Below are 22,680 nucleotides of genomic sequence, written 5' to 3' on the forward strand. Positions count from 1 at the left end.
TGAGCTCTCAACCGCTCATCTCAGCTGTTTGCGGAGGGCGGTTGGAAGGGGTGGTCAAGTCAGCCATTGTTCAGGCCATGGGCAGCACCTTTGTAGTATGGTGCCTGCACTGCCCAGGCTTGGCAGTGCCATTTCTATGGCAGGAGGCTTGATTTGAGGGCTCGCATCACTCTTCATGTATGGTCCGCTCAATCAAATGTCCGTCTGTCAGGGCCTTTGCAATTCAGTTGGGGACTTTGGCCCTCCAATTATCCCACCTAAGCCACATGCTTGGTAATGGGTTTCTCCTTCACACTGTAAAAAATGTTTCATAAAATGATGCATTTATGGGGAAAAAATGTTTCATAAAATGATGCTTTTATGGGGATGATTGGGCATTGTAACATATTTGATTAGGATGTTTTACTCCTCTGGAACAGGTAAGCATGTGCACACAATCTGGATGCCTAATGATAGGAAATTGTTTAATGCATGTTCTTAATGTTCTGGGGTGGCATGCAAGTGGGTTTAGAACTGGTTAATATCCGATTTTGCTTTAGTATTGTGGTGGCACAAAGCTGTTTTCCCTGCAGTTAGGACATCTACTTGATCATTTGTGCAGTCCAGCGATTTAAAAATGTTTCTTCTGCTCCCTCTGGATTTGCCAAATGTGTTACTGAATTTCTCAGTATCTCGTGTCCTTCACTCATCCTCTTTCTGTGCACCTCTGCAAGAATTTAAAACTAGCATGACTGACATTATTAGATCGCGAGGTTGACCCTATAGGTCGATGGGAGAATTGACAGCAGCTTAGAAGTAAAGGATGATAGTAGATTTACTGCTGTCTTGTAGCACACATGCAGGCATTTTTATAACCATTTGTTTTCTCCTTTAGAAATGCCAGTCTGACCACAGCATGAATTGTCCGAACTGTCAAAGAGGGAGCTTTGGTGGAATCACTGTGGGACCGGTTTTTGAAGTGACTTGAGTTTCAAGCCTATGATTTATTTTATTTATTTATTTTGATAGTTTTGTAGAGCGCGAATATGACCCTTGCGGTTATCAGAGTGCTTTACATGTATACAGAGAGCGGAGCAATAGTAACAATAATATCCTATAAGGTAAAAAATACAGGCTAAAATAGTGACCAGAGAGGAAGGATAATCGTTACACAGTTCAGAGAGCAGAGGCGATAAACCAATAAGAACAAATTATCATAGTCCAGAAAACTGCAGGATCATGTATCTGATATTTTGCCAGAAGAGTGATATGTATTACTTCTCACCCTAATACCTGTTCATGCTCCCTGTTGAACTGTTTCCAGAAGTGAAAGGACAATAACTGTTCTTTCCGCCTCGAGATAGGCAGCACAGGGGGTTTATTGATACACACCATTCTCTGATTTGATCATTAAAATAGTTTGGTGAACAGGAAGCACTGTCCCACAAAGCTCATACAGGAAATACAGAAAATCATAGGTATGTATCTTACACCACTGTACCTCGTAGGAAGCACAGGTACATAGACTGTGTCTCTTCTCTAGTTGGTCATATGAGGCACAGAACCATAGTACTGTAGTTCTGGTGGATGCTTCTAACCACAGATTTCTACACTTTAGAATTTCCTCAGATGCCAGAGCATATCCGGAAGATTGTTCTCCGTAGCCAAGGAAGGGACAGCAGGAGCTGCATTAAGTCCCACCGAAGTGCACTGACGTCAGTTGCTTCCTTTCCGCTCCTTTGTATGCAGACCCAGAGCTAGCTCTCTACTTTTCCTCCTCAGTGGGCTGTTTTTTTCTCAGAATTCTTTTTTCCAGCGTTCAACGGAACATGTTCCCTCCTAAAACTACAGAGTTTAAACTTTATAGATGCTGTTACAAGCAGAAGTGTGTAACAGATTCCAATGAGCTTTGTATGTGATGTTTGGGTTACGACCTCACATCTTGAGATTAGTGCGAACTTATGCATTTCAGGGTGATCCGTGGTAATGATATAGATCACCAAGCACAGCAGGAAGTCACTTTAATACCACTTGAAGTCGAGAGCACAGACCCGTTTCGCTCTGACTTCTCCTGCAACTGGTTGGTTTCACGTCCAAGTGTTCTGGCATGTTGAAGTACAAGAAGTTGTTTAAGAAGGCCTTATGGGACTTGTCCTATTCTCACCACGCTCCCTCTGAGAAGTCCAGAGTACGTCAGGTTGCCCCTTGATTCAGCTTGTAGTCCTACTCCATGGTGCCAATTCCACTACTGATCCTGATGTACTTTGCATTTCGAGGGCTCGCTGCAATGTCACAGATTAAAACTTTCAAAAAAGCCATCTTGTGAATCTTTGGCACCCTGCCACACCTCCCTCTGTCCTGACTTCAGGTGCCACAGATCCTCAGAAGCCTCCAGTCAGGTTACCACTTGCAGATCCATCCTCTGTGCCTTCTGATCCAGGCTAAAAGTCTGGCACCACAATCCACGTCTTTTCCTGCCACCTCGATGTCGCCCCACTGACGGAGAACACCACTGATCCTATTGCTGTGTCTACCCCCAAACTGAGTTGTGATTTTTGTCAAGGTTTCATTCTGGAGCAGTTGCAACACAACTGGCCCCAGTTGACTGAGTCATACAAAACAGCACTTTTTCCTAGGAGCTTTCCGCTAGTACTCCCAACAACTTTTGGATTGGGCTATGACCAAAACCATCCAGCCTTTGGTGACAGTGGAGCGGATGGAGATGAATTTCTCCTACAATACAATGAAAATTTCTAGTTGGGTTTCCCAGATGTCAGTGGATTGGACACTTCCCCTGACAGAGGGCTGGGTCCTCCCCCTGGCCCTTCAACGGTAGAGACTGCCTTATTTGCTTTACAGTTGCCATCTGTTGAGGTGAATACCAATGTCCTCACTAAAGTTTTGACGCCTAGGAAGACCTCATCTGAACCCTTGCTGCAATTCAACAAAGCCCCCACTGACACCCTTGGGCATCTGGGATAAACCTTGCTCTTGCTCACTTGTAAATAGACCGGTAGCATGATTGCACAAATCTGCTCTGGGTGCTCTTGTTTTCATGACGCAACCTCATACTCCTTACAGTAGCATGATAATCCCAATTAACTCCCTATGACACACCAAGAATTGATTTCTGATTTTTCCAAATTCAATGTCAAATGATGCCAAAATTAAATTCACAGTTATTCAGAATTCAATCCAAAAGGAAGAAAAGTATTAAGTACAGAAGATTTAAAAAAGCAGGTGTAGATTCATACTTTATATTCTAAAATGTATTTAGTTTATAATGTATATACAAAGGGGTCCCAAAAACAAATATTCCCATGCAACACATTGACAGCAGTTATAAATGCATTTTACAGATTTTGAAGGCCCATTAGTCAATGTGCCCAAATCCTATATACAATATTTGAAACTGTGTTACAAATAGCACATTTGTTAATACATTTTCAAAGGAAATTGGTCATTACCTCATTGTTTCGGTCTCTGTAGCTGTAAGTCAATGAGACCATCTTCAGGACTGTAGATTTTTTAAGAGTATGGTAAAGACCCCTCCTCTTATGAGATATTAAAAATATATATATAATATAACAAATATATTTTCAACAAACTAAACATGAATTGGACATCACCTAAACAAAATATACACAAACACTTGCCGTGGTAAGATAGAATAATAATAAACATGCGGGAAATAGCGTGTATAAAGAAAACCCAAATTTAAGACCATCTCTATTGTTAGAAAAGGTGCATGCGGAAATTTAAAAAAAAAGAGAATCGCTTTTCACCAAAATATCAATGGGTGATACTTGTTACATAGCCATGCATGAATAAAAAGTCGCTCACTTAATAGTCCCAAAATAGACAGATGAGCTGTGAAGAATTGTTCCAAAGGAGTCACTGATACCTAAAGAACTAGGAAAAGAATCACACAATAAATCAGTAAAAAAAAAAGATTTGTGGTCCTATAAAACTCGCTGTAAATGACCCCTATGTTTAGAGTACGCACACGACTAATCGTGAAGTCAGAAGGAATTGTCGGGTCCTTTGTGTCAAAGATAACCGGGACAGAACTGTTATTTGGGCATTAATGAATATGTCAAAGGCAAATTATTTATTCGATGGTGTATATTCAGTTTCCAGTTAAAAAATGCAGGGCATTTCAGAGGAATATTTATCTCGATAGAATAATACTGAGATGAACATAACTTCACAAAGACGCTCGACTTAATGTCTTAAAGACACAAACGTGAGCCAACATAGATTAAGTTGGTGAAAGAATAACAGCATGACTGCTAGAAAATATCTATATATAGCCTAATTAATCCTTGGAGAGATTAACTCCAATATCATGGCTGTAAATCATGGTTTTTAGAAAGTACTTACATGTCTCAAAGAAGTTAGTCGAAGGCTGTCACAGCTAATTAGACGCGGCCTTGTAGGCACTGTGTGTCTTTATCTCATTATATATATTCTATGAAAAAAGAATTAAATGCCAGTCTAAACAGATTATAATGATGGTCATCATGAATGATGTCATCAGGGTTTCCTATCTACCACATGTGGCGGTATATGTCTTTTACTCCCTTCCTTTGCATTTTTAAGTTTTGATTACTATTTCATTTTTTGTAGCAAATAATTATGAAGTAGACATCATGATGACCATCTTTGTAATTATTTGATACAAAAAATGAAATAGTAATCAAAATGTAGAAATGCAAATAAAGGGAGTAAAAGACATATACCGCCACATGAGGTAGATAGTAAACCCAGATGTAGAAAATGTATGAGAGAGCCAATGAAAAAGTTCATTGATCTGGATGATTCATCAGATATATCCTTCTCTATCAGACAGGAAACTACAATACCTTGTACAAGATTAACAGTTTCTTCGCCAAAAACAATAATACTTGTAATTCGCTGGTAATTACTATGATAATGTTACATAAAGAAAAAAGTTTTTGTTTTTTTACAGTTTTTTCATGTTCTTCAAGGCGGGACACGTTTGTGGAAACATATATGTATATATATGGTGTGCAGAACTGTCCAATCTTAACAATTCAAAAAATCACAGTGCTGTCTACTAATTCTGAAAAACCTTTATTCCTAATCATGGTATGAATCTTAGTATTGCAGAAGAAAACAAGCTGTATACCACTCTCTATACAAAGCCTACAGCAAGAAACACATTAAAATTCAACAGCCACCACCCATAGGATTTGAAAGATAACTTGCTTTTTGGGCAATTTCTATGTCTGAGAATAAACTGTGCCAAAAAAGATGATTACTTCTGTGGGGCCAAAAAGCTTACAGAGAGAGTTCAAGTAGTGGTTATCCATCTAGACTTCTACAAAGTTCATTTAAAAGAGCCTGGTTTAACAACTAAGAAGCTCCTTTGGATATTAAAACAAGACCTGAGCCATCCCGTTTGATTTGTGTGTCTACATTTGGCACATTGTCAAACAAGTTAAAAATAATTGTATGTGAAAATTGGAATTTACTTTCAGGTGATAGTCTTCTGTGAAAAAACACTTTTTGCTTTCAGAAGAGGCCTTACTCTCGGAGATAAATTGGTTTGAGCTTATGTTGAGCCAACTTTACCAAGTGTTCAACAAATGCTTCAAATTGCACCAATTGTTGGACATTATAAGTGCAATAACTGTGTAGCATGCAACACTACCAAGATAATAGAAAAGACCTTTGTGATTAATGATCAACAATTTTCTGTTCCTTCTATAGCTGCAAGACATGTAATGTTAATCATTGCGTTAAGTGTCTGTGTGGTCTTCCATGCATTGGTAAAACAACTCGGCCGATAAGAAACCGTATTCTTCAACACAAATCTAGGATCAGAAGCAGAGTTGATCATGCACCAATGGTTGAACATCATATACTACTTAAACACACTTAGAAGGACATCAAAAGGTGGATGATTGATGGTGCAAAATCAACATCAATCATCAGATCCCCCAAATATAGATCGTGCCTTGACAATGAAAGAAAATAAATGCACTTGTAAAACAGACCGTGTTAGAAAAGGCCTAAAAATCTCTGTTGAATGGCAAACACTTTCTTTATTATAACATCCTAAATAGGAAGGTATGTATCGATATACAGCACATGCATTTGAATAAATTCAGTATATACTTTTCACGGTTATAGATTCAGGTGTTTCTTGTAGTTGATCCTGTAATACTATCGTTCATACTATGATTAGCAATAAAGTTTTTTCAGAATTAGTTGACATCACTGTGATTTTGACTTGTTAAGATAAGATTGGACAGATATGTACAGCATATATATAAATAAAACTGTTTAAAAATCTGTATTTTCTCTATGTAACATTATTATAGTAATTCCAAGCAAATCACACATTTTTTGGGGGGTGAAGAAACTGTTAAGCTAGTACATGGAATTGTTTTTTCCTGTCTGGTTGATAAGGATATATCTGATGAATCATCTAGATCAATGAACCTTTTCATTGGCTTTCACGTCTCTTTCCTACATTTCGATTTTCTGTCTACCACATGTGGAGGTATGTCTTCCTTTCCTCCCTTTCTCTTTGCCTGTTTACTTTTTGATTACTATTTAATTTTTTTAAATCAAATAATTAGAAAGATTACATCATTCTTGATGACCATCATCTGTTTATACTGGCATTTAATTTGTTTTTTGTCGAACATATATAATGAGGTAAAGACACAGTCCCTCAAGATGCCCTTAAAGGTTGACTTTTTTAAAATTATGTTGCTCTAAGTGCATCAGTCTCAATAACGCATGACTTTTTGAAAATGTTCCTGTCCATAGTTATGGCTGACTGAGGCTATCGCTGTGAACATCCTTATTGGAGTAGCTGCTCTAAAAAAGATTTGAGCCCTACTGCCATTAAAATTCATTGTCTATGGGAATTATTATCCATGATATTACCCAACTTCTTCAGTTGTACGATCTGATTTCTCTGAGAATAATTCTCCTTCCAATATGGCAAATTTTAATCACTGTTCTAAACTGAACAATCTTTAAACAAATAACACTTCCAGGTTTCCCTGGTCCGCGTCTGTCTGTGTCAATGAGAAATGCATGACGTACAAGGCCGCATCTAATTCGGTATGACCGCCTTTAACTAACTTCGCTGAGACATGTAAGTACTTTCTAATAACTGTGATTTACAGCCGTGATATTGGAGTTAATCTCTCAAAGGATCTATTATGCTATATGTAGATCTTTTCTAGCAGTCTTGTTATCCTTTCACCAACTTGAAACCTGTTAGTGCACGTTTGTATCTTTAAGACATTAAGTCTAGCATCTTTGTGAAGTTATGTTCATCTCAGTATTAGTTAATATATTGAGATAAGAAATATTCCTCTGAAATACCTTTGATCTTTTTATTGGAAACTGAATATACACGATAGAATAAATAATTGGTCTTTCTTGACAAATTCATTAATGCTCTAATAATGGTTCTGTCCCTGTTATCTTTGACACAAGGGACCCCATAATTTCCTCGGACTTTGCGATTAGTCGTGTTAGTACTCTAAATATATTAGTCATATACAGCCAGTTTTACATGAACATAAATGTATGTTCGAGGCATATGAGCTGCAGATTACACACTGTGCATAGATCGCCACCTAGTGTTGGGCCCGGATGTTTGCAGTTTGTTGTTGTCCTGAAAAGTTCTTTGGATGACACGAGATAGGTGACTTCTCCTTTGGACCACATTGCGCATGGGCATCGGCTCCATCCTCAGACTGTTTTTTCCACCATCGGGCTCGGATGTGTTTCCTGCACTCCGGTTTGGAACCAAATTTCCTTCGGTGCGCAATCCTCACCCAGTTCGCCGGTATTGTTTCGATCGCGCTCCATCAACTCGATTCTTCACCACTTCGAAGTCTTCGATTCCGGTCGTCGACGAAGGCCTTCGGGCCCACCTAGGCCTTACACTCTGGCTCATGGAAAGGACGCCATTCAAGAAGTGTCCTCGATGTGGGTCGAAGTTTCCCCACACAGATCTACATGAGGTGTGCAACCTTTGCCTCTCACCGGAGCAAGAGGCCAAAGACTGTTCCGCTTGTGCCTCTTTCTGCTCCACAAAGACGATTCGGGACCAGCGAGCTCGAAGAACAATGGCTCGCTCGTCAGCTTCGATTCCCGACGACATCTTTGAAGAGGGCGTCGACGTGCCAGAACACCAGCACGCCGAAGAAAGTGCCAGCTCCTCTGATGCCGAAGACTCGGACGTCGAGGACATCACTCCTGCTCAACAGGTCGTAAGTAAGACCGTCGACCCCAACCCTTCCTGGACACCCTCAAAAAAGGCTTCGGTCACACCCTCACCTTCAGGCCCGGGTGCACACCGAGAGACTGCTTCCCACGCCCCGCCTTTGGGCCCGGCAAACAAGCCCACTAAGCCTTCAGGCGGCTTGGGCTCGAGTTAGCCTATTTCCGGTGCCGATCCCATACCGACACCGAAGAAGCCATCTTCCTCAACCACGCCAGCCGCTGCTCCGACACCTAAGCACTCAGCGCCGAAGACTGGCAGCGGCTCATCGATACCAAAACCGCACTCGGAGCTGAGTAAAAAAACTGCCTCAAGGTCCTGACTCACACACTTCGGAGCCGAAAAAACTCCCGGAACCGAAAAAACACGTTCCGGTAAAAGACATTTCAAAATGTCACACTTCTAAGCCAAAAGACCCTAGACCAGCTACCGACTCTGTGCCGAAAAAACCTCCGGAACCGAAAACTTCGACGCCGAAGGATCTGCCCTACACAGAATAACCTTTTACACCAGATCCTACTAAAAACACTCTTGTAAAGGATCCTAAGACTGGCCAACTAGCTCTTAGCTCCAAGAAGAGACCACTAGAGGGGCCTGCACCTCCTCCTCCTCCAAAGAAGAGAGACATTGCAACCTCTCCATTAAGGGTCCCTTCTCCACCACCTCCCCAAACTGTTCCTCCTCCTACACATCATTCACCTACACCATCCACATTTCCAGATGATGATGTGGATCCAGACTGATGATACAGGTGGAGGTGCACATGATCCAGCAGGGACCAATAGTCCCCCTCAGTCACCCAACCCATGGGATCATTATAACACCCCTGATGTGCCTTACGTCCCCCAAGACGATGCATATCCTTCCAGGCCTTCCCCACCAGAGGACACTATAGGTTTTAGCCTACTAGTCCAGAGAGCTGCCCAATACCATGGGGTTGACTTGCATACCGATACTGTGGAGGAAGATTTCCTATTGGACACTTTTGATAATACACAACGGTTCACTGCCATTTTGCCAATGCTTAAAGGGGTCATTAAGCATGCAACAGAGGTATTTAAAGATCCTGTCAGGGCTCGGGTCCTCAACCCTCGCATTGAGAAAAAATACAAAGCTGCCCCTACAGATCCAGTTTACATTACAGGTCCAGCACCATTAGATTCTTTACTGGTATCCAATGCACGTAAACATGCTAATTCACAGACATCAGGTGAGGCCTCCCCACCAGATAAGGAATCTAAACTCCTTGACGCCTCTGGTAAGCGCACGCCGTCACAGGCAGCTAAGATATGGCGCATTGCCAATACTCCAGCGTTGTTGGCAAGATATGACAAGGCACATTATGATGGAGTCCATAATGCAGCATCTACCAGACAAGTATAAAAATAGGGCCAATAAACTCATACAAGAAGGTAAAAATATTACCAATACTTCCATTTGTTGTGCCCAAGATGCTGCAGATACTGCCTCAAAGGCAATCAATACCAGTACCCTTTTGCGTAGACATGCAGGGCTACGTATTTCAGGATCTGAAAGAGATACGTTGGTGATAGGTTCCTTACCTTAGAATATCCCCAGGCGTCAGACTGGATCCGGAAAATGTTTGCGTAGCAATACCCCTGCGCGCCGGCAGGCATCGTCCGCGGCTCTGCGTCCGTCGTCGGCGTCGTTCGCGCCGGAATTACATCATCTGAGTACTTAGAAGCCGCCCATGCGCGCTGACGTCAGTTCTTCTTTTTTCCGCGCCAGCTAGCACAGATCCAGAGAAGCTCTACCCCTTAGTCTTTTTTGACTAAACTTTTTGATCTTTTTGATCATTTCTTCGACTCCAACGGTGCCGGTAGGGATGCCCGGGTTTAAACCCTGTTCCAAGTGCGACCGACAGATGTCGGTTACTGACCCCCATCACCGGTGCCTCAAGTGTTTAGGCCTCGACCATGACGACCGCACCTGCTCCGACTGCCGGGCCCTGACGTCTAAAGCTAGGCGGGAGCGGTCCCGCAAGCGACTGGAGCTCCGACAGTCGGCCCCGCGCCGCTCCAGGTCCCGGTCCCACAGGAGGTCGAGGGACCGGTCGCGGGGTCAGAGCCCTCGCAGCTCCGGGAGTGGTTATCGGTCGTCCGGATCCAAGTCCTCAGGTAAGAGGCAGGAGAGGTCGGAGAGACATCATCGTTCCTCCGAACAACCCCGACGCTCGCGCGATGCGGCCGGGGGTTCGGATGACACCACCCATGCAGCTCCGACAAAGTCGCAGACGTCGCCACCTGCCCCACACCTTCGGGTCCCTGGGCATGACGCAACGCCTGAGGAGATCGAGCGGTACCTCATGGCCATGAGGTCCCTCCCTCCTCAGCCGGGTTCCGTGGTGCCTCCGAGCCCAACGGCCCAGGCTGGAGGGCCTAGCGAGTCGGGTGCTTCGGCTCCGACGCCGCCGGGTGCCTCTGCGCCTCCGGCGACTTCGGTCTTGGTGCCGCAGGCCCTCCCTGGATCCGCTTCCGGATCCGGGTCGTCGCTGGTCGACCTCACCGGCGTCGGCCCTGCGGGTGTCGCCCCCGGCGCCTGCTATGGACGCCGTCCACGATCCTACCCTCGGTCCGGTTCCGCCGCCGGAGCAGCGCCGCTGGGCGCCACTCTCGACGGCATTTGGAGATTTCTATTTCCATGAAACGGCCCCATCTGTTGACCCTGAACTGCAGGAGATGGGTGACTAGGGTGATTGGGAGGGGTCTGAGGACCCTCTGGCACGGGAGTGCCAGTCTCAACAGGACTGGACATATGAGCTTGGTGAGGCCAGTCGACTTGACACTTCGCCAGACACTGGATTTGTCTCCCCTCCCACCGTGGCTATGGAGGAGGGAGCTGCTTATAGTGTAGTGTTGACACGGGCGGCCAAGGCCTTAAATCTTGAGCTCCCTGTCGCGACCGTGAGGACTAGCCTCCTCACTGAGGTTCTTAAACCGCAGGCAAGCTCCAATGAGCCTCTGCTGCTGTTTAATGAGGCCTTGTATGACGTTCTTGTGGGCACTTGGTCCAAGCCTGCCACAGGTCCGCCTGTGGATAGGAACGTGGCCAGACACTACAGCCCGGCCCCGGGCGACCCTTGCTTTTTGTCCACCCATCCCACCCCCGAGAGCCTGGTCTTCCAGGCCTCCATTTCCCAGACCGCATTCCCGACGGCTCCGCCCGATCGGGAATCCAAGAGGTATGAACAGTTCGGGAAGAAGGTGTTCCTGTCCCTGAGTTTGGGACTGCGGTCAGTCAATACCGCATGCCTCTTGGGCCGCTACACCCACACCCTGTGGGACACGGTTGCGGACGTGCTGCCACAATGTCCGGAGGAGGCCCGGGCAAAACTCACCCAAACCCTTGCGGAGGGTCGAGATGCAGCGCGGTATTCCATCCGGTGGGGCTGGATACCACGGACTCACTGGGCAGGGCGATGGCAACGACGGTGGCGGTTCGACGCCATGCCTGGTTGAGTTCCGCCTACTTTTCGGCCGATGTCCAGGCCACTCTTCTGGACATGCCGTTCGATGGCCGTCGTCTCTTTGGCGACAAGGCAGACCATGCGCTTGAGCGTTTTAAGGACTCAAGGGCTACGGCCAAGACCTTGGGCCTCTCGGCCCCACGCCATCAAACGTGTGCCTTTCGCTCCTTTTGTGGCCACGGAAGGGGCGCCCCCACACGTGCTGCCAGCCACGCGCCGCAGAATGTTCAACAGCGCTGTGGCGGCCGTGGAAACCGGTGTTGCGGCGGTCGGGGACAACGGCGAGGCCAGTCCACACCTTCCCCAGCAGCACCTGCCTCAAAACCCTCCTAGTCCGTGCTTTCAGGCCCATGTGACGCCAGTGGGGGCAGGGTTCGCCATCACCTCTTCCACTGGCGCACTTTCACGCCGGACAGGTGGGTGCTGCAAATCGTCCGAAGGGGCTACTCCCTCCCCTTCGAGGCGACCCCTCCAGCCATGCCACCGCAATTCCACAGCGTGTCGGGGGATCACTTGCAACTTCTGCAAGAGGATGTCACGGCCCTCTTGGCCAAGGGGGCCATTGAGCGGGTTCCTGGGCCGGAAGTAGGGTGTGGTTGTTACTCCCACTTCTTTCTGGTACCTAAGAAGGGCAAAGGGGGCCTACGCCCTATCTTGGACCTACGGAACGTCAATGGCTTCCTCCGAAAGGAGAAGTTCAAGATGCTGACTCTGGCTCAGGTCTTAGCTGCCCTGGACCCCGGAGACTGGATGGTAGCGTTGGACTTGCAGGACGCTTATTTTCACATCCCGGTCCTGCCGGCCCACCGGCTTTACCTCCGGTTCACGGTAGGCCACGAGCACTTTCAATTTACCGTGCTCCCCTTCGGCCTTACCAGCGCCCCATGGGTGTTCACAAAAGTGATGGCGGTGGTCGCAGCCCATCTGCGCAGGTTAGGGGTGTCAGTCTTCCCCCTACCTCGACGACTGGTTGTTGAAGGCGGGCTCGCCCTAGACAGTCGTCAGCCACCTCCAGACTACGGCCGATCTTCTGCACCTGCTGGGGTTCTCCATCAACGGGCCGAAGTCACACCTGTGTCCCTCTCAGAAGCTCCTCTTCATCAGAGCGGTTCTGGACTCGGCGCAGTTTCGGGTTTATCCTCCCGAACAGCGGGTTCGGGATATTCAGGCTCTGATTCCGATCTTTCAGCCTTTATCCTGAGTCTCGGTCAGGTTGACACTGCGGCTTCTGGGGCTGATGGCCTCCTGCATCCTTCTGGTGCATCACGCCCGGTAGCGGATGCGGGCTCTGCGGTGGGACCTGAAGTTTCAGTGGGCCCAGCATCAGGGCAACTTGTCCGACCATGTCTTGATCTCAGAGGGCACTGCAAGACAGTTGCAGTGGTGGCTCACGGACCGCGGTTGGGTCAGTGGCAGATCCCTCTCCCTACCCCACCCGGAGCACGTAGTTGTGACGGACGCGCCCCTCCTGGGCTGCGGACGCGTCCCTCCTGGGCTGGGGGGGGGTCACATGGGAGAGGCGGAGATCAGAGGTCTCTGGTCTCCGGCGGAGTCACAGCTCCATATCAACTTTTTGGAGCTGTAGGCGATTCGTCTAGCACTGAAGGCATTCCTCCCCTCTGTCCGGGGGAGTGTAGTGCAGGTGTTCACGGACAACACCACCGCCATGTGGTACTGCAACAAACAGGGCGGGATGGGGTCGTGGACCCTATGCCTGGCAGTGGCTGGAACATCAGTGGAGAAGTGTGGCTCAGGGGTTAGAGGCGGCAGACCTGGAGCTTGAGTTCGGCCCGGGACCAGGGTTCAATTCCCTGCCTCGGCAGGTCTTGGGCTCAAAATTCCACGGACTCGTTAATTCTCGCTCCGGTGCCTTCTCAACTCACGGGTTCATACTCTGCGACTCTGGGCAATAGCTTGCTTAATCTCCACAACGGCCCCTCGCGGTGGGATGCCTGGCTTTCACCTTGTGGATACCCTGCCAGGGTTATCTCACAGGGGAATACCAGGACGGGTTCCCTAAGCAAGCGCTGAGATGCCCTAGGGTAAGTCGTGCGCTATATAAGTTTCATTCATTCATTCATTCATCAGGGCATGACCCTAGTGGTTAAACACCTGGCAGGTTCCCTGAATGCCAGGGCTGACTAACTCAGCCGTCGGTGCATGATGGATCATGAATGGCGTCTGAACTCGGACGTGGCGCAAGGCATCTTTCAGCAGTGCGGTGAGCCTTGGTTAGATATATTTGCCACAGAAGAGAACGCGCAATGTCATCAGTTCTGTGCATTGGAAATTCCAAGGCGGCACTCGCTCGGAGACGCTTTTCTTCGCGAGTGGAGTTGCGGTCTATTGTACGCCTTTCCGCCTATACCACTTCTGCCCAGAGTGCTGAAGAAGATCAGGCGCGACCGGGCCCAGGTTATCCTTGTGGCTCCGGACTGGGCACGAAGATACTGGTATCCCGAGCTACTCAGCATGTCAGTCCATCCCCCGATTCGTCTGCCTCTTCGGGAGGACATTCTGTCGCAGCAGCAGGGGACGGTCCTCCACCCGAACCTGTCTGACAGTTGAGGCCATTTGACTTGCCATTTGACTTGCCTCCCGAAGTCTGTAATATCATTCTGGCAGCCAGACGTCCCTCCACAAAGTCGGTATACGCCTGCAGGTAGAACAGATTTGTGGCATGGTGCACAGCAAAGGCTGTGGATCCACTCTCTGCACCCCTTTCTGAGGTTCTCCTCTTCCTTCTTTCTCTTGCCCAGCAGGGCTCTGCTCTGGGCATTATCAAGGGCTACCTTTCTGCCCTTTCAGCCTTCTTAAGGCTGCCTGATCAGCCTTCCTTTTTCAAGTCCCCGATTGTAAATAGGTTTTTGACGGGCATCACACACGTTTCCTCCTGATCCTTTCGTGAGGCCCGAGTGGAACTTGAATCTTGTACTTACCTACCTAATGTGTGCTCCCTTTGAGCCGCTCCATAACTGTCCTCTCCGTCTTCTTACTTTGAAGACTGCTTTCCTGGTTGCCAACACTTCTGCCAGGAGAGTAAGTGAGCTCCAGGCTCTTTCTTCTACACATCCTTTCCTCTCTGTTCATCCGGACAAGGTTGTGTTGCGGACGAGACCCTCTTTCCTGCCCAAGGTTGTCACGGCCTTCCACATCGGGCAGTCCATTACCTTGCCCACCTTCTTTCCGCCTCCGCATCCCTCGAAAGAGGAAGAGAGGCTCCACCGTCTGGACCCAAAACGTGCGCTCTCTTACTATCTGGATCGCACACGCCAGTTCCGGGTGGATGACCAACCCTTTGTTCGTTACGTGGGCGCTAAGAAGGGAAAGGCGGTGCACAAGCGGACCATCTCGCGGTGGATCATCTTGTGTATCCAGGCGTGTTATTCCTTGGCTAAAAAGGATCCCCCTGTTGGACTAAGGGCTCATTCCACTCGGGCCACGGCGACTACCACTGCCCTGGGCCGAGGAGTGCCCTTGCAGGACATTTGCCAGGCAGCTACGTGGGCCTCGCTGCACACGTTTGCAAGACACTATTGCCTTGACAGCCAAGTCCGGTGGGATGGCTTCTTTGGCCGTTCTGTCCTCTAGGACTTTCTGGTGTGATTATTGGTTCGCAGACCCACCACCGGTGTTGGTATTGCTGAGGTATCTATTCTAAGGTAAGGAATCTATCACTAACGTGTCTCTTTCAGATGCACAGGTTACTACTTGTGTAAGGATATAGCTGTGAGAGACATTAGTTAGTGATAGATTCCTTACCGACCCACCCATCCTCTCTGTTCTGCGAACCGATATCTAGGGTTAAGGTCATCCCCTTTCAGGGCCCTAGTTTCATGGCACCAGTGTTAGTTCTATCATGGCTCTGCGTATCTGGAGCGGAAAAGCTGTGTATCAGAACTGACGTCAGCGCGCATGGGCAGCGTCTAAGTACTCTGACGATGTCATTCCGGCGCTAACGACGCCGGACGCGGAGACGCCGCTGACGCCTGCCGACGCGCCAGGGTATTGCTACGCAAAAAATTTCCAGATCCAGTTTGACACCTGGGGATATTCTAAGGTAAGTAATCTATCACTAACTAATGTCTCTCACAGATATATCGTTACACAAGTAGTAACTTGTGCTTTTAAACCTGAGGTACAAAATTCCATCCTCAATCAGCCATTTGATGAGGCACATTTATTTGGCCCTAATGTCGATGTGTCTTTAGAGAAAATGAAAAAAGACACCGACACAACAAAATCTATGGGAGCCTTGCAGCTGCAAGCTCCCAGACGTTCTTTTCGTCGCACATCATATAGAGGCAACACAAGAGGCTACTCCTCCGAAAGCCCCTCCACTTCCTATAAGACCCTTTGGCCAATCCACATTCACTAGGGGCTACCAAAGAGGGGGTTACAGGGGTAACAACAACAAAGGCAGAGGCAAAACCAACAACTCCCGCTCTGCCTCAACCCCTACCCAATGACTTTCCTCCCCCCCCCCCCCCAACATTCCACTCCTGTGGGGGGAAGACTGCAACAATTCCTTCCTGCCTGGACCAACATCACATCAGACAGGTGGGTGCGACAAATTATTCAGTCAGGTTACTGTCAAGAACTAACATCTTCCCCCCCAAACATACCACTCAAACAGCGTCCAATGTCACAAGAACATCTATCACTGTTAAAGCAAGAAGTAATGTCTTTGCTAGAAAAAAGTGCCATAGAACCAGTTCCTCTGCACCAACAAAACAAGGGGGTTTACTCCCTATACTTTCTTATCCCAAAGAAGGATGGGTCTCTAAGGCCTATTCTAGACCTTCAGACCGCTAAACATATACATACAGTCAGACCATTTTCACATGGACACAATCTAACAAGTCCTTCTTCTCCTGTTACATAACTACTTCCTTGCTACTCTAGATCTCAAGGACGCATACTTCCACTCCACATTCCCATTCACAACGCTCACAGGAAGTATCTCAGATTTGTAATAGACGGGCAGCACCATCAATTCAAAGTACTCCCATTCGGAGTCACAACAGCACCAAGAGTATTCACCAAGTGCCTAGCACTAGTGGCAGCACATTTACGAAGACAGCACATCCATGTCTTCCCGTACCTCGACAACTGGCTCATAAAAGCCAGCTCATACAACCATTGTGTGGAACACACTCATACCACGATCCAATTGCTCCACAACTTGGGGTTCACAATAAACTACACCAAGTCTCATCTGCAACCATCCAAAGTACAACAGTACCTCGGTGCCACAATAAACACCTCAACAGCGCTAGCTTATCCCAATCCAGCAAGGATAGCCAGCATGCAAACTCTTCTCACAAAGTCTGTCACAACACTCCCTTCCAGCACGAGTGTTCATGCAGCTCATAGGGATGATGGCCTCTTGCATTTTCATAGTCCCCCATGCAAGACTTCAAATGCGTCCTCTACAAGAGTGCCTATCACGTCAATGGAACCAGGCTCAAGGTCAATTAACAGACCTAGTGTTGGTAGACTGTCAGACTCATCGCTCTCTGCAGTGGTGGAACACCAAAAACCTTTCCAAGGGGCGACCGTTCCTAGAGCCAGTTCCTCAGACAATCTTGACAACGGACGCATCGCTCTCCGGCTGGGGGGCCCACCTACTGCAACACACCATGCAAGGCAGGTGGACACCGCAACAAAAGTTACTCCACATCAATCATCTGGAGTTACTAGCTATATTCCTAGCACTGAAAGCTTTCCAACGGCAAATAGCAAACAAAGCTGTGTTAGTCCGCACGGACAACATGACATATTCCCCTTATCCCAGCTTGTCCCAGGGGTACAAATACCATAGCAGATCTGTTAAGTCGGCAGACACAACAGTTTCACGAGTGGGAACTTCATCCGAAAGTTCAACCATTCTTTCAGATGTGGGGACAGCCTCAGATAGACCTCTTTGCCACCCACGAAAACACCAAATACCCAAGTCTCGCCGCCAGATATCCACACCCACTGGCCGAAGGCAATGCGATATAGATGAACTGGTCAAACAAATTTGCGTACGCTTTTCCACCTCTACCACTCATGCCACTAGTAGTACGCAAACTACAGCAGCATTCTGACCCTCATCCTAGTTGCTCCAACGTGGGCCAGAGAACCGTGGTACACCACACTGCTACAACTGTCTGTAGTGCCGTACCAAAAACTATCCCTGTCTCCATGCCTTTTAACACAGAACCGTGGAGAGATCAGGCACCCGGACCCAGCTCAGCTCAACCTTGCGATCTGCCTCCTGAAATCCTAGCATTTGAATATCTTAACCTTCCTCCAGACTTCATGAATGTCGTAAAATAAGCTAGACGTCCAACCACTAGAGCATGTTATGCAGCTAAGTGGAAACACTTTGTAATATATTGTCACAACAACAATATTAATCCCCTAGACCTGTCTATTCAACATACCATAGGATACTTACTGCACCTCCACAGATGTAACTTAGCCTACACGTCTATTAGACTGCATCTTGCTGCAATAGCAACATATCTGCAAAACAGACAGCATCTATCTGTTCAGAGTGCCTGCTATTAAAGCCTTTATGGAAGGCTTTAAGAGAATAATTCCTCCCAGAGTACCATCTTCACCTGTGTGGAATTTAAACATTGTTCTCACACGGCTAATGGGACCTCCCTTCAAACCCTTACATAAATGTGAACTACAATTTTTAACATGGAAGGTTGGGTTCCTAATAGCTATTACTTCTCTGCGGAGAGTTAGTGAACTACAAGCACTAGCCATTCAAGAACCCTTCTTGCAAATGCATCATATTAAGGTCGTTCTCGATACTAATCCAAAATTCCTGCCCAAAGCCATTTCTCCCTTCCACCTCAATCAATCTGTGGAACTGCCAGTTTTCTTCTCGCAGCCACAGACAGTACCAGAAAGAGCTCTTCATACCCTAGATGTCAAAAGAGCAGAGCATTGCTATACTACATCGAGAGAACACAACCCTTTCATGAGACCAAACAACTTTGTGTCTTTCTCACCACCACATAAGGGTAATCCCATTTCAAAATCTGGGATAGCTAGATGGATTGTCAAATGCATACAGATTTGTTACCACAAAGCTAAACGTACGTTATCTGTTCCCCCTAAAGCCCACTCTACAAGGAAAATAGGAGCTTCAATGGCATTTTTAGGGAACATTCCCCTAGATGACATCTGCAGAGCAGCTACATGGTCTACACTGCACATATTCACAAAACACTATTGTGTAGATATGCAAACCAAACAACAAGCTAACATGTGCCAGGCTGTTCTCAAAACATTATTTCAAACTACTGCAACAGATAGGGGTGGTCGCCGCTAAGAGTGGGTACTGCTATATAATCTTTGCACAGTGTATAATCTGCAGCTCATATGCCTCGAACGGAAAATGCTACTTACCAGTATGCATCTGTTCTTGGCTTTTGTAGAGCTGCAGAGTTACACACGCCCACCCGCTTCCCCAGCTCCTTGTCTGTTCCAGTATTATCTTAATTAGATACAGCTTACATGGAGATCCTTCCTTTACTTGCAAAGCTACATAATTTCCGTAATGGCGAAAAATAATCTGAGGATGGAGCCGATGCCCATGTGCAATATGGTCCAAAGGAGGAATCACCTATCTCGTGACTTCCAAAGAACTTATCAGGACAACAACAAACTGCAAACATCCGGGCCCAACACTAGGTGGCGATCTATGCACAGTGTGTAACTCTGCAGCTCTACTTGCTAAGAACAGATGCACACTGATAAGTAGCATTTTCCTTTTCATAGTTTTTTCTTTTTTACCGATTCTTTTCCTAGTGCTATAGATATCGGTGACTCCTTTGGAGCAATTCTTCACAGCGCTTCTGCCCATTTTGGGACTATCAAGTGAGCGACTTTCTATTCATGCATGATTATGTAATAAGTATCGCGCTTTGATATTTTGCTGATGAATGATTCTCTTTCTTGTTTTTTATTTCTGTATGTGCCTTTTCTAACAATAGAGACAATCTTTTAAATTTGGGTTTTCTTTATACACACTATTTCTAGCATGTTTATTATTATTCTTTCTTACCGCTGCAAGTGTTTGTGTATATTTTGTTTCGGTGATTTCAATTCATGTTTAGTTTGTTGAAAATATATTTGTTATATTATATATTTATATCTCATAGCAGATGGGGTCTTTACCATCCTCTTAAAAGATCTACAGTCCTTAAGATGGTCTCATTGACTTAGTCTGAAACGTCGACATAATGTCCAATTTCCTTGACATATGTGCTATTTGTAGCTTTGTTCTACTATGCTAGACAGTTTCAATTACAGTATATAGGATTTGGACACTTTACACATTGACGTATGGTCCTTCAAGATTTGTAAAATGTATTTATAACCTCTTGTCTGAGATAGTTTTGTTTGTGTAATTCCCCTTGTATATGCAATCTATAAACAAACTTATGACTATAACATATGAATCCACACACCTTAAAAAAATATAAATTTTTGATAAATTCTTCTACTTTATGTAATACTTTTTTTGTGTGTTGAATTCTGAATAACTTAATTGGATTTCTGTTCTCATTATTGGACATATTGAATTTGGAAACATCAGACAAGAATACTTGTGTAAATATATCCCTTGCAGGCACTCTTAGTTATTGTATTAGTGTTTACCAAAGCCCCTGAGGGATTACTGAGTTGCCCTTCTCTTCTGTATACACCAAGAATTGAGGCATTGGGGAAAATAATGTTCTCCTCGTTTAGGCTCACCCTTCAATTAGTCAACCTCCTGCTGCTTACTGGGGTGGTACTCCCTCTCACTATGGAATATCAATCTATCAGGATTTTTAGAGTGCGGTTGCTTCACCCATGATGGTCTTGAGGCGCTGGAAGATCCTGCTGCCTGTTCTCCTGTTGGTTGAACATCCAGGTCTTGAGGTCCTTTCAGAACTGCTGGAGCAATGGTGAAGCTCTCAGGTGCAGGAGGAGGTTGTTCCAGGCCATAGCCGCTAGGTGGGAGAAGTGCTGGCCTCCGCTGTTCGTCCTGCGGATTCGTTTGGTGGCTGCTAGGGAGAAGTATTCGGAGTGGAGCTTCTTGGTAGGTTAGTGGAAATTCATTTTAATGTTGAGGTAGGCCAGTCCTTCGTTGTGTAGTGTGTTATAAGCATGAATGAGCAGCTTGAACTAGCATCTCTTTGCTACTGGTAGCCAGTGGAGTTTTCTGAGAAAAGGGGTGATTTGTGTCCATCTCGGGAGGTCAAGACTGAGTCTAGCTGCTGTTTTCTGGATAGTCGAGAGTTTCCTCTTGAGTTAGGCCGTGATGCCTACGAAGAGGGAGTTGCCGTAGTCTAGTCTGCTGGTGACGAGAGCTTGTGTGACTGTTCGCCTGCTGTCGGTTGGGAGCCATCTAAAGACCTTCCTGAGCATTCTGAGGGTGAGGAAGCAAGCCGAGGAGATGGTGCTAACCTGCTTCTTCAATGATAGCTGGCTGTCAAGGTTGCGGGTGTGTTAGGTTGGTTTTGGGGTTGTGTCCAGCTCAGATGGCCACCATTCGTCATTGTTTCAGAGGGTATCCTTGCCTTTCCCGAAGATGAGTACTGCTGTCTTGTCGGTGTTGAGTTTGAGGCAGTTTTTGTTCATCCAGACCGCTACGTCTTGCATGCACCTTTAGATTGTCCTTGGTGGTCATTGGTCAGGGAGAGGATGAGTTTGGTGTTATCAGCAATGATGTTGAGTCTGTGGCTTTTGACAATGTTGGCCAGGGCTGTTATGTATATGTTGAAGAGAGTTGGGCTGAGGGGTGAGCCTTGAGGTATTCCTGCTGCTGATCTTCTTAGGGAGTGTGGAGTAAGGGGGTGGGTTGACATTCTGTGTTCTTCCTGTGAGGTTGGATGCGATCTGTTTGGAGGATGTTCCTTGAATTCCGATCTGGTGGAGTCTTTTGATCAGTGTGCAGTGGGATACGGTGTCAAACTCCTGAGAGGATGAGGGCTGCTGTTTCTCCGCGGTATAGCAGCTTTCTGATGTAGTCCGTGGCTGCGACTAGAGCTGTCTCGGTGCTGCGGTTTGCTCTGAAGCCGAATTGGGAGTGATCCTGAAGTTTGTGGTTCTCCAGGTGTCTGGTGAGCTGAATGTTGATGGCTTTTTTGATGACTTTGGCTGGGAAACGGAGCAGGGAGATAAGACTGTGGTTTTTAGGTTCTCCTGGGTCAGCGGATGGCCGCTTCAGCAGCGGCTTCACATTGGCCTGTTTCCATTTCTGAAGGAAGTGGGCCGCAGTGATAGGAGTTGAGGACCTTGGTGAGTTCTTTGCTAATGGGTTGATTGCTGAGGTTGAAAATATGGTGTGGGCAGGGGTCTGTCTGCTGGAGCAACCGAATGGGTGGATCTCATGATGGACACAGTTTCCTAATCTGTAAGGATGTTCTTCAAAGTGAGCTGGTGTGGGAATGCATCAGTATGCATGATGCGGTTGATGCTGTCTTCGACAGGGTTTGGGGTGCGAAGTCTTGGTGGATAGTGGGGATTTTGTTGTGGAAAAAGTCCAAGAGAGTGTCAGAAAGAGTTTGTGAGTTTGTGAGGGTGTGATGTTGTTTTCGGTTGCCATGGGATTGGTGAACACCTAGACTATGTTGAAAAGTTCCTTGCTTTTGTCGGAGCTGTCCTTTATGCGGGTGGCTAGGGCAGTCTTACTGGTGATGTTCAACGGGTGCTGGTATCGGTTGAGGGAGTCTTTGAAGTGTTTTCGGTGCACGAGGGTTTTACTGGCGCGCCATCTTCTCTTGTGTCTGTAGTCCGGTTTCTTATTTTTCTTTTCTGCTGTGAACCAGTTGGGGTGTCATGTATGTTTCTTGGGGTTGGTGGGTTTCTTATGTGTGACTTCGTCAGCACTTGCTGTGAGTCAGTTAATAAAGTTGTCTGCCACTTGTTCAGTGTCTTTGGT

The 22,680-nt window shown here is 46.7% G+C and overlaps 1 protein-coding gene across 13 annotated transcripts in view; it reads left to right on the plus strand.

Annotated features, from left to right (window-relative positions):
- Positions 1-22,680, plus strand: part of RERE (arginine-glutamic acid dipeptide repeats) — a 1,284,697-nt gene that overhangs the window by 1,144,946 nt on the left and 117,071 nt on the right. The window lies entirely within an intron of this gene.

The sequence above is a fragment of the Lissotriton vulgaris genome, chromosome 5, assembly GCF_964263255.1.
Source record: "Lissotriton vulgaris chromosome 5, aLisVul1.2, whole genome shotgun sequence".
Classification (NCBI taxonomy): domain Eukaryota; kingdom Metazoa; phylum Chordata; class Amphibia; order Caudata; family Salamandridae; genus Lissotriton; species Lissotriton vulgaris.